Below are 12272 nucleotides of genomic sequence, written 5' to 3' on the forward strand. Positions count from 1 at the left end.
AGTGGTAGAATAGTAGAGTAGATGTAGGCAAAAAGCATCATGAACAACCTTCCAGTTCTATTTTCTGAGACAGCTGGCTGTAGTTCTTTTTCCTGAGATGTTTTGTTTATTCATATTTATCCTGAGTTCTCCTGAACCCCAGTGCAATGGTCAGAAATGGTTAAGTTTTATCTAAATGGTTAAGGTAACACATAACATGAATACCTCAGCAGTTTAACACAGTGAAAGTTTATTTCACTTTTTGCAGAACTTGCTCTGGATGTAAAAGACTGTTCAGGGCACATGTTCTTCAGAATTCCAGATTTCTAGCTGAGACCTGACCACTGACTCAAATACTTCTCCCTACATGTGATGTAGCACTTCTATTCCCAGTAATTGGCTGGAGGTTATCACATCGTCCAGTTAATGACAAGGAAACTGTGAAATGTGATTTTCCAAGTACTGGGAAAAAGAAAACTGGAAATATGAGTGAATCAGGTACCTAAATATGGGATACCTTGCTACCATACCTTTAACTTTTACTTGGCACTTTATGTTAATCATTTTAGCCCTTCCTATGCTTCACTGAAACCCATCAGGTAGTGTTACATTCATGTCATTTAACTCACCTTTGACTCACTGTCAGACACACCTAGCCATAGCTCTCTTGTCACTAGCACATTTGATGTCTCACAATAAATGTAACAAAACTTGTAGCAGGCAGGCACTTGCATCCTCAAGTAGATGCTTTTAGATGCTTTCAGTAGATGCTTTTTTCCCTTCTAAAATAAGAACAGCAGCAGACTGATGGATTTTTGCCATGTGCCAGAGAAGGCAGGGGAGTCAGGTGAGAAGATAATGAGAGCTACTGAGATCATCTACTACTGTAGATGACCAAACTACTGTAATTTATTTCTTTGTAAATTATTATATAAAGAATAAGGTCAATCTAAAAAGTAGAAAAGCGGGGGGGTGGCTAAAATTTACTGAGTATCTACTACATGCCATCACTTCATACAGACATTACCTAATTTATTTACCACCAAGCATCTATGGGCTAGATATTACTATTGTCCAGTTGATAAAATTGAGACATGAAGAGGTTACACAATTTGCTCAAAGTCACACAGCTATGATGACTGAGAATTCAATCCAGACTTCTAAATCCAGATCTCCAAATCCATGCTTCTCACTATTTTATGAAGCACAGGCAGCAGCAAACCTCAAATACATCTTGGAAGAGAAAATCCAGATTTTCTGGGGCTCTTCCTAAAGGAAATAGATTTCAGGAAGGATTGAGTTGATTTTAGAAAAGCCCTCAAGGGGCGCCTGGGTGGCGCAGTCGGTTAAGCGTCCCACTTCAGCCAGGTCACGATCTCGCGGTCCGTGAGTTCGAGCCCCGCGTCGGGCTCTGGGCTGATGGCTCAGAGCCTGGAGCCTATTTCCGATTCTGTGTCTCCCTCTCCCTCTGCCCCTCCCCCGTTCATGCTCTGTCTCTCTCTGTCCCAAAAATAAATAAACGTTGAAAAAAAAAATTTAAAAAAAAAAAAAAAAAGAAAAGCCCTCAAGGCATTTGAAGATGGTGATCTCAGGCATTCATTTATTCATTTAATAAATGAGGATAAAAAGGAAGTGAGGATAAAAAGACAAGATCTACAATCGCTGTTCTCAAGTTGCTCACTATACTTAGGCATAGCCCCACAAGTAAACAGACAGTTATGATGATATAGTGAAATAAGAGTTATGATAGAAATAAGCAAGTGATATTGAGGGTCCTACTCAGTGTCTTAGTTCCCTGTGAAACAGACTCTAAGATGGAAATTTGTGCACAGAAGGCTTGATTTCTGGATCAAGACCTATAAGGGAAATGAAAGAAACTGAACTGGACAGAAGAAGTTGGACTGTGGTGCAGTCACAACAAAGTCCTCGGCCTTTTCATGGATGATTATAGGGCTAGGGTGGCCTGCAGTGCTGTCCCAATTGGAGCAGTGGGACCAAGGCTTTATACTTCTGTTTCAACTAGTCATTGCATATGGGCTGCCCTTAGGAAGGAGGGCCTGACCTTAAGCAAGTGCCTCTCTTCAACCAAGGTCAATCTTCAACAGATCTCAACAGTTAGGGGAGTGAATGTTCCAGTCTTAAGGCGGTAGAGGAATCCAAGCAGCACACCCCTCGATCCACCACACCCACTTTCAGGGAAGGTTTTCTGGAGAGGATGGCCCTGGAGCTGAGTCCTAAAGGACAAGTAAAAGTTAGCCAGGAGTGCAACATGTATGAAGATTGGGCAGCCTGAGGAGAATACATTCGGGACAGTTTATCATGCCTAAACAAGTAATGCATAAGGGAAAGTAGTGAGTGCTGAGGTTTAGATGTAGAGGCCAGATCCTGCAGAGCACAGCGTGCGATGTAAAGAGTTTGAACTTCTCCCTAAAGGCAGTGGGAAGGCATTCAAAACTTTTATTCAGGGGGTGATATAATCAGATTGGCTTTGTGGGAAAATCATTCTGACAACAGGTGGAGAATATATTATATGGGGATGAAACTGAAGCAAGGGAAGCAGATTCATTAGGAAGCTGGTGAACACTGAGAAAGGTAGAATAACATAACATAACATAACAGAAGAATCAATTTGACCATGAAGGATGAAAAAAGGTTTTCCTCTGCCCAGGTGATGAACTTAAATTGAACCATCAGTGCTCTCTTCAAGTTTAAAAGTCAACATCTATTTCATTTGGCTGTTTTGAGCTGCTAATAGTGGCCACATACATCATTTATAGATTAAATTGGTAAATCACATAATATAGTGTACTGTATACAATGAACAGACACAATGATAATACTGATATCTGTAAGTTTTTATTTTCCAATTACATATTGAGTGTTTTATTCAGTAAAGGGCAAAAACACTTATGAATGGAGCTCACTAAAATATCAAAAAAGAGTATTGTCTAAATTTTAAGGAAGAGTATTATTGTCTGAAAGTTACAATCTTAACTATTTCCCTATTTAATTAAATTTGAAAATACTGTATGTTTTCATAGTATGTTATTTTAAATACCTATAAGAAAAATATAGTCAAGTCACGGGTTCCCTTGAGTCATAAGGAAAAAAATAGTAAAGTAAAAGCAACTTATTTTCTCCAGTCAAAAAAAAAAAAAAAAAAAAGAGGGGTCTCTTTAGAAGCACCGCATTTAATGCATATATTTTTAGTCTGTCTAAATGGCCTATGCAAATTATTATCATACACATCAGAAATAATTCTCAAACATTGCACTGTATTTGTTTCTGTCTAGACATAAATGTTTATAAATTACAAAGATAAGAATCTTTGATATATCTATTCATGAACATACACATACACTCACAAATGCTTGTGGAAGATCTGGCTATTGGCCATGATCATGTGAATTTGCATCATTTCTTAGTATTATAAAGACACAGCACCAGGAAATAAAATACAAACAGAAATGCTCTCTCATTTCCAGTCCTCTGACATGAAATGAGTTTTGGGCTTTCTGTGGCAGCTTTTAGATCTAATCTATATGAATATGTAGATGATTATAAGAGATCTCCTACTTGGTACATGTGTATGAACTTGTCATTAAAAAATACTTTTGGGGTCATCAGACGAATCGGTAATAATGACACTAATATACAGCTTTCTGGGAGACTATATGCATTAATCTCAGAAAAAGCAAATTTTAAATCTTTATTTGATAAGTAAGAAGTATGTCATAACTATCACAAAAGATATGTAACATAAGTATGACGCAAAAACAAGTATGTCTCAGAAGCCACCAGTATCACGCCCGTTGTGTGTGCCTGGGCATTAGAATATTGAGGATACAACACATTAAAAATGAGAGATCATATTGTCCCCTGAGGTCTGGAACATGTGAACCAATTAAAAGTTGTAAACAGAAAAAGGAAAGGAAATTAAAAGATTGGTCTTTTCTGAGATGTCACGCAGTTGGAGATAAGGTTCCCTTTCAACATTTTCTTTTAATAAGCAAGGGATAAGTACATCCTGTCTTTACACTGCTGGTGCTAGAATGCTTCCTTTCCTTTAAAGGGGAAGAAAACAGGACATTGTGTTCTTTCAGCGAGTCTACTATCCGAGCCTCCTCTAGGTGTGCAAAGTACTATTCTAGGCCAACTGCTCAGTTGTTGCTTTGACAAGGCCTGTCATACTGATTCAATATTTAAATGACTGCTTAGGAAATAAAATAAGAATAAGTGTTTTTAAAAGGAGAAATATATTCTCCTACATGGTTGAAATGCTGTCCTAATAATAAACGGACTCTTTCCAACTTACAGACTAATCAGTATATATGTGCTGTTTGCAACCTTAAACTGGAAGAAAGAATTTTCAGAGTGTCTCTGGAATAAGTAATCTTCATAAATAGATGTCTCCGTGTTGTTATAAACTTATATCAAATTTCACAAAATTTCTGAAGCCCATTAGAAGACCTATTCACAATTAGTTAAACTTTATTAATTAAATGCTCTAAGTCTTTAATGAGTGTGGGACTCACCTGTAGAAAATCTCTGAAGTTCCTAAGTATCCTTTAGAAACAAAGTCAAAGTAAGATTTTCCTTAAAATATTAGGCCATTACTCTCCAGGGTGTCCAAACACTTTGAAACAAAAATCAAAATGAATGGTCTAATGTGGTTTTTAAATGGATTATTAAAATTGGATCTGTCTTAGAAAATCTTAAAAAAAGCAGTTACAGTACACATACTCCATCCACCATGTATTTGCCCAGGAAGAAAATATTTTCCTTCCTCTTATACTTTAAATTACATCCATTTCTTTGATTTTTCTAATTCCCCACAATTAACAAAGGGGCTTAAAACTAACTTTATGCATAATTATGTTTTTGTCATTGATGTAAAGCACCACTTCTGAGTGAATACATATATAGGTCTAAATTAAGTAATTATCTCCCACACAAAGTTTTCCTGCAACCCAAGTAAAATGCTAAAGCTATTCAGTAACAAATGGTATTTTTTGTTTGTTTGAATGTTGTCTACGATCATTAACCAATTGAAAGTTTCTTAATACCTATTTTTAAATTATTAAAAATTTTCATTAAAAACACATCAAACACCTAAACAGAACATGTAGCTTTAAAACAACATGCAAGTCAACAAAAGTAATGTGCAGTAGATGAAAACATTATTTTCTTATATTTCTGGGAATCCTCTTCATAATTTTCCTTTCAAATGTTCCCATGAATAGGTTGGGGAGGGAAATTTTTTAATTAGTATTTGAATTATCTTAAAGGTGCTAGATAAGCATTGTTGGCTCATTTTTTAAAAGGTAGTAATCAAATGTATTACTTTCAAATTACATTTAACGTAGTAGCTCTTCTGCCTTTTTGTAGCACAGAGGGCACACTATGGATCATGATTATCATTACGAGACCAATCATCAATATAGCACTACAGATGGGGAAAGTATAGGAAATAGAGTTCAACACTACATGTAAGACAGACCATAAATATTGATCTTTAAAGTAAACCCTTGGTTTACTTGGTGCTGACTACCTGAATTTTAAGTTCAGAGGTCTTTGAAGAACGTGTGGTATCCTTTTTGTCTCACAGAAGTATAGAATGCGGAGAAATCCAATTATTTTACATTTCTAATAGCTTGAATTTCTAATAAATGATAATTTCTTATTACTTGTAGAAACATATTTTAGATACTGTATGATTCAGTATTAACACATAATCTAAGTTGGTATGAAAGTGTTGGCACTGTTTTTATTGGGCCCTATGATACAAAATTTTCTTAACCTTTATTTTAATATGTCTATTTGTACTGTTTCCCAAAACAGGAAACTTGGTTTGTCTGTTATCATTAGAAAAAAGGTATTCCACATAGGAGAATTTTCCAGATACTTGAAGCTCATCCCTTTAAATGCACAAGTTTTACTTTAACCGTATCTATTTTTAGACTTTTTAAAATATGCTATACTTTCCCCTGTGTTCTTTAACAGAGAGTAATCAACATAATGCCACTGGTTCTTGATTATTAAGGTCTTAATTGTACATATTTTATTGTACCATTTTTATATTCAACTACTTTATGTATTCAACAAAGCCCTCACAGGCTGGTATAGCATTCAGGGCTCTTCCCTTTTATACAGGATGGTAGACTAAATGTTTCTGTAGGTTCCTGTTTCTGGGGGTTTGTTATAGTAGTGAGGTATGGGAGAAAGAAATTAACCTTTCATGTCAGACAACAGACCTGGTTTACTATTTACTAATTATGTAATTTGGGGGAAATTTATTTAACGATTCACAACCTCAATTCTTCATCTAAAAAGTGCTGCTTCCAAGTTGCAGAATGGTTGCAAAGAGGGAATTAAATAGTAACTGTACAGAGTCTGGTGCTCCCACCCCTCCACCCGCTGCCTTGTTGTGCTGTTCCCAACAGTTCTTGCTCCTGCCAGCTCATTCCTCTTATCGTTCCCCATCCCTTGTAGATCCTGACATCAGGAGCTTCCCCGGACCTGTTCATCACTGTATTCATAGTCCCGGATGTCTGCCATCAATACCTGAAAGTGTGGTTTCTGGTAAAACACTTGTACTGTATTTGAATCCTAACCCTCCTGGTTTCTACTTGTGATCTTGGGCAACTTTGTCACCTGTCTCCATCTCAGTTTCCTTCTCGGTGAAATGAAGGGAAATTAAATTAAATTAGCTATTTATGTAACCATCCCTCACACAGTCAACACACAATAAATGTTAGAGTCTATAATAACTGGAGTTTAAAAAAACAGTATATTGCTTCTAATTTTCTGTGGCTGGGGGAATGAAATATCAAGTGTAATATTAGAAATTTTCTACTAATACAGTTTGTGAGCTTTAATATACAACTTTTTAAACATTTTTTTCCTTCTTTTCCTTTTTTTCTTTCTTTTCTCCTCCTCCTCGTCCTTCTTTTTTTTTCTTCTTCTTCTTTTTAGCAGCTCAGAAGCTTTACGTTTGGGTTAATAGGTCCTATTTTGATTGCTGGATAAATGATCTCAAGATAACTGAGATTTTCACCATATAGGACTATGATATAACCTATCTTTTTATTTCTCTTTTTCCTGCTGTGTCATTTGATTCCATTTTCTCTCTTCCATTTATAAAGATAGATTTAAAGTTTCTTCTAAGCTAACCAGTTTGTCCATGTTCTCATGTAGAAATGTTTGCCTTTTATTCATGTGTGACCAGCCGTATTAATAGCCAAGGCCATAACTCAGCATGTCATCAATAAAAATTCACAGCAATTATAGTTCCAAATCTTAACATCTAACTTATTTCGAAATGGAATGTTTACATTATGTATGCCATTTCTTTGTGTTAAGTATCACCCTCTTAACTCAGTCTACTCCTCCAGTTAAATAATCTGTTGGAATTTGGAATTGAAGAGAAAAAGATGAAGGTAGAGAGCTATAGTTGAGGAGTGAATAGTGACAAATTGCTTTGGGTAGCAAAATAATCTCTTGAGTGTTATTATATGGTTCTAATTCAATGAAATTTAGAAACTGAATAAACAAAAGCTCAAACTGAACCTGCAATTATGAAATTTACTTTTTTGTTTCATATCAACCCTACTACTTTATATGTATAGGACAGAGTTCTTACTAGATTCCTTTTTATTCTTTTCAATAATTCAAGTCACTTCTGAGTGGCAGAGCTTTCACGAATTCTAGTTTTCTAGAAGATAAGAATTACTTCTCACTATTTCCCTAAGTATCATTAAGTCTGGTCAGCCAGAAACTAAAATGTAGGTGTCTGTCATAGTAATGATAAACTTTATATGATCCAAGTTGCTTTCTTTAAAAGTATATAATACTAATGGGCTTTTACAGTACCATTTCCCCCTCTACATCAAGGATTCCCACCCCCCGCCCCGCCCTGCCACTTCCTAGAGATGGTCTTTGAAGTTCTTAAAGCCGGAGAGTAACTAGTGAGAGCGGGCAAAATGTCCAATAAGCAAAGGAAGACCCAGGCTAGTGACCCATGATTTAGGGCATGCCATTTATGAGAGCATCATAGGAGAGAAAATTACAGGAGAGTTTTATGAGAATCCTGGTTGGGGTTAAGAAGGAGGCTAGAGTCTCTCACCATAGGGATATAAGTGTTGTGGTCAAGCACTAGAATGTCTCTGTGATTTGACTCCAAGAAGTATCTTCGGCCTGATATCTGACCTAGAAAGAAATTTTAAGGGTGAGTCTGAAGCAAAAATCCAGTGGTATATTTTCTGTTGTCACCTCTCAAGAGAATAGCACTAGGGATAACGGGTGGGAAAATAATTGTTTTGGTATATTTGGAGAATTTGGCCTTTATCCTATGTGTCACCTCTAGTACCTCCGATAATGTTCTTTACATCAGCATTTGCTTAATGTGCAGAGAGTCAAATGTATGACTATGATTTACAGAGGTCTTTCAGAACAGAAAATCTCACTATGTAAATCATCAGGCATTCAGTTTTATTATTCTGACTTGATGTCACTCAGTTAATTAATCAGACTCTTTACAAATTTTTCTCTAAGATTCAAAATAGAATGAGACATTTTCTTTATCCATATTCTGGAGTCACTTGCTCTATTGTTGCTATGGTTTACTGTACACATACCCTCAAGTCCAAGTCAGAACTATTTTCCTTTTCATTAGTGAGGCAGACTTTTCTGTTTCTATTACTTCTCGTCTCCCAGGTCTATTGATTCTTCTCATCACCAGACATCCTCCTTAGGTAGTATGTCTGTCACTCCCCATTCACTGAAACATCTTAGAACTATACTTTTTGCATTTATTATGTACTAAGTCCTTAGTCTTTTCCTTCTTTCAAGCCAGATTTTAAGATAGTTTTTTTTAGACACTTTTGTACTTATCTTTCTAGACCTCGTGCCATTTCTGCCTCTCCATATGATATTATTTTCCTCCCCTAAGCAAGAGTAAAAATGTTAGCAAACCCAATTTTACCTACATCTTCACTCACAATGAGTTATGGTTACTCTTAAATCTACACATATTTTGAGGAAGGATACCTCCAGCAAACCCAGCTCTCATGGAATATAGTCCCGCTAATCTTGGTAAAAAGAGGGAGTTCATTCTTCTTTTTAGTTGCCCAATTTCTGGGGATTGAAAAAAGATGAGAACCTGTTTTATGTATAGAGTTGAACTTCATTATTCATGGAGTACGTATTTGTGAATTTGCCTACACACTAAAATTAAAATCAACGCTCATAGTGCTCTTGCAGGTCATTTATGCACATGTAAAGCAGCCAAAAATTTGAGCCACCTGATACCCGCATACCTAGCAGAGGCTGAACCAGGCAGTGCTCTGCCCTCTTGTTTCAACTCTCACGTTTTAAACAAGTGTCCTTTTTGTGGTCCATTTAGCACTAGTTTTTCAAATTTTTGTGTGTTTTTTGGCGGGGGGGGGGGGCGCTGGGTTTGGTGATTTCATTGTTCAAAATGGCTCGCAAACAGTGCTGAGGTGCTGTCCAGTGTTTTTAAGTACAGAAGGGCTGTGACATTGCCCTCAGAGAAAATATGTGTTAGATAAGCTTCATTCAGGCATGAATTATAGTATTGTTAACTGTGAGTGCAATATTAATGAATCAACAATATATATTAAAAAGGTGTCTTTAAACAGAAGTACACATAAAATAAGGTTATCTATTGCTCAATTGACTAAAATACCGTGACCAGATACCCACAGGAACTTAATCCCATATTTCCTCTAGGAGGCATGGTTCAGTATTCACTAATTTGGTGTTTGCAGCAACTTTAAAGATCATAACGAGAACAAATAATGAAATTCAACTGTGCGTGTGTGTATGTATATTTCTATGTATCAAAATTATTGAAACCAGCTAATACCTCATTAAATGGCATATTATAGTTTAGAATAAGTCCCTGACTTATTATTATTATTATTATGCTTCTAGATCTATCAATTTACAGAAGATTCAAGGACAGAGGAATACGTAAAACATATGTGGATGCAATGACAGAATCCAGACTAAATATTCTACTGGACAAATTGACCTGGATTCTTCAACAACAACCAACCCCCTATACACACACACACACACACACACACACACACACACACACACAAACTTAGACCTTAAAAGAGATTTAAACACAGTTTTATGAAAGAATGTTCATAGCAGCATTATTCTCAATAAGAAAAACTTTCATTAACTAAATGTCCACTAACAGAAGAAAGGATAAACCTATTACAGTAGTGATAGCAATTATAAGAAGCAGACTGAATGAATCTCACAGACATTATACTGAGAAGAAGCTGGATATAAAACAGGATAAAGTCTAGAACAGACACAAATCTAAGGTTAAAAAAAAATCAACATAGAAGTTGCCTGTGAAGGGGTAAGAGGCACAAGGGGACCATCTAGGGAGATGTAAATGACTACATGATGATAGGGATGTGGGTTACATTTGATATATCCATTTGTCAAAACTGTACGGCTAAGATTTGTATATTTAAATATATGTACATTTTAGCTCAAAAACTTAAAAAATAATGGAATGGAAATTGGAGACTGGGTGGAGGTATAGATGATACAAGAATGACAAACTGCTGATCACAGTCAAAGCTTGGTGTTGAGTACATATATTATACTGCTTACTTTGAGTATGCTTGAAAATTTCTATAATACAAAGCTTTTTTAAAAAGAGAGACTTAAGGGGTGTCTGGGTGCCCCAGTCAGCTGAGTGTCTGACTTTGGCTCAGGTCATGATCTCACGGTTTGGGGCTTTGGGCCCTCTTCGGGTTCTCTTCTGACAGCTCAGAGCCTGGAGCCTGCTTCAGATTCTGTGTCTCCCCCTCTCTCTCTGCCCCTCCCCTTCTTGTGCCCTCTCTCTCTCTCTCTCTCTCTCTCTCTCTCTCTCTCCCCTCTCAAAAATAAATAAACGTTTTTTTTAAGTTTTTTAAAACAAATAAATAAAGGAGAGACTTAAGAGATAATAACAACCAATGGCATTTTTGGATCTCAAGTCTTAAAAACTGGATATTTGAGGTTATTAAAGAAATATTCAGAGGGATACTTTTAGGTGTGATGATTGTGCTATAGTTTTGTTTTTAAAATAAAGATACCCAGTTTTTATTTTTAAAAAACTTAAAAAAAATTTTTTTTGACAGAGAGAGAGAGAGACAGAGTGCAAACGGGGTAGGTGCAGAGAGGGAGAGAGAATCCAAAGCAGGCTCCAGGCTCTGAGCTGTCAGCACAGAGCCCAATGCTGGGCTCGAACTCACAGACTGTGAGATCATGACCTGAGCCAAAGTCGGATGCTTAACTAACTGAGCCACCCAACTGCCCCAAAGATACCTGGTTTTTAAGAGAAACGTATGGATATACAGATAAAATTATATGGCACCTGGGATTTGTTTTGAAATAAATCAGTGGGTGTGGTGGAGGTAGAGACAAAACAAGGTTGTCCAGGGGTTGAAAATTCTTGAAGCTGGATGATGGGTACATGGGGTTTGTTAGACTATTCTCTGTTCTGTGTATTTTGAAATTTTCTATAATAAAAAGTTTTTAAATAATGCATTAAAAACATACTCCCATAAATTGAAAAACTCCAGGCTGCTAAGTCTAGTCAAATGGATGAAACTGCGCTTTGCTAACGTGCAGTGCTGATTTTATCTGAGAAGAGACAGGCTGGGGGCAGGAGACCAGGCTGGTAACACTAGAAGGGGGCGTGTGGTGACTCAGGGTGGGAGGCTGGGAGTTTTGTACAGTGACACAGTGGGGTGGGGTTGTGAAGAAACTGATCTCTGAGAGGTTACTGTGGAGGCAGGACAAGCAGGAGACACAGATGCTTAAGGCAGGTTGTGAAACTGAATAGGGAAATTATTTGAGAAAATATTGAAGCAGTACCAGTTCAGGAGACCTAGTCGTGAGGACTCAATCCTGAAAAAGGCAGAACTAGGAAAATTCTATTGGCAGAGTCCAGGAGTCCTACATTCAGGTCATGAACTTGCCAACTTTAAATATGTTTGTTTACCCTAAACCCCCTCCACGACCTACCGTGGCTCCCCAGTATTCCCTAACCTTGCAACCAGAGTGTCTGTCTATACTACCACTCCAGAGATGGTAATGCTGAACAGTCAGTATATTTCTTTTTTTTAACTTAGACACTAGTGAAATAGTATTTTAGAAAGTCAGATATGTTTTTAAAGGTATTGGTAAAAGATTTTAGAAACCATTCTCAATTAAGAAAATAAATTTAAAAAAGAAACCATTCTCAAAAACAAATGAAA

This window comes from Herpailurus yagouaroundi, unplaced genomic scaffold, assembly GCF_014898765.1.
Source record: "Herpailurus yagouaroundi ecotype Mexico unplaced genomic scaffold, PumYag 221, whole genome shotgun sequence".
Classification (NCBI taxonomy): Eukaryota; Metazoa; Chordata; class Mammalia; order Carnivora; family Felidae; genus Herpailurus; species Herpailurus yagouaroundi.